The following is a 608-nucleotide window of genomic DNA, read 5'->3' on the forward strand; positions in this document are numbered from 1 at the left end:
ACAAAACAAAGCTCAGCAAATACAAAAAGATTGAAATAATTCCATGTGTTCTATCAGACCACAATGCAATAAAGCTTACAATCAACACCCGAAGAAGCCAAAATCACCACACGAACACATGGAGCTTAAACAACACACTCCTGAATGATGAATGGGTCAAAAGAGAAATTAAGTAAGAAATAAAAGTATTCCTGGAACTAAACGAAAAGGACAATACAACAAAACAAAATCTCTGGGAGATGTTGAAAGCAGTTCTTAGAGGGAAGTTTATAGCTCTAAGTGCCTACATCAAAAAATCGGAAAGAACACAAATAAATGACTTAACACGGCAACTCAATACACTTGAATAGCAATAGCAAACAAAACCCAAACCCTGCAGACAAGAAGAAATAACAAAATCAGGGCCAGAAATCAATGAAATTGAAACAAAGAGAATAATACAAAGAATCAACATTCCAAGAGCTGTTTCTCATATCCTTAATGGACATAAATGCAAAAATTCTCAATAAAAAACTTGCAAACCGCATACAGACACCCACCAAAAGGATCATCCACCATGATCAAGTTGGCTTTATTCCAGAGATGCAGGGATGGTTCAATATACATAA

The sequence above is a fragment of the Nannospalax galili genome, unplaced genomic scaffold (genome assembly GCF_000622305.1).
Source record: "Nannospalax galili isolate Female #2095 unplaced genomic scaffold, S.galili_v1.0 scaffold308, whole genome shotgun sequence".
Taxonomy (NCBI): Eukaryota; Metazoa; Chordata; class Mammalia; order Rodentia; family Spalacidae; genus Nannospalax; species Nannospalax galili.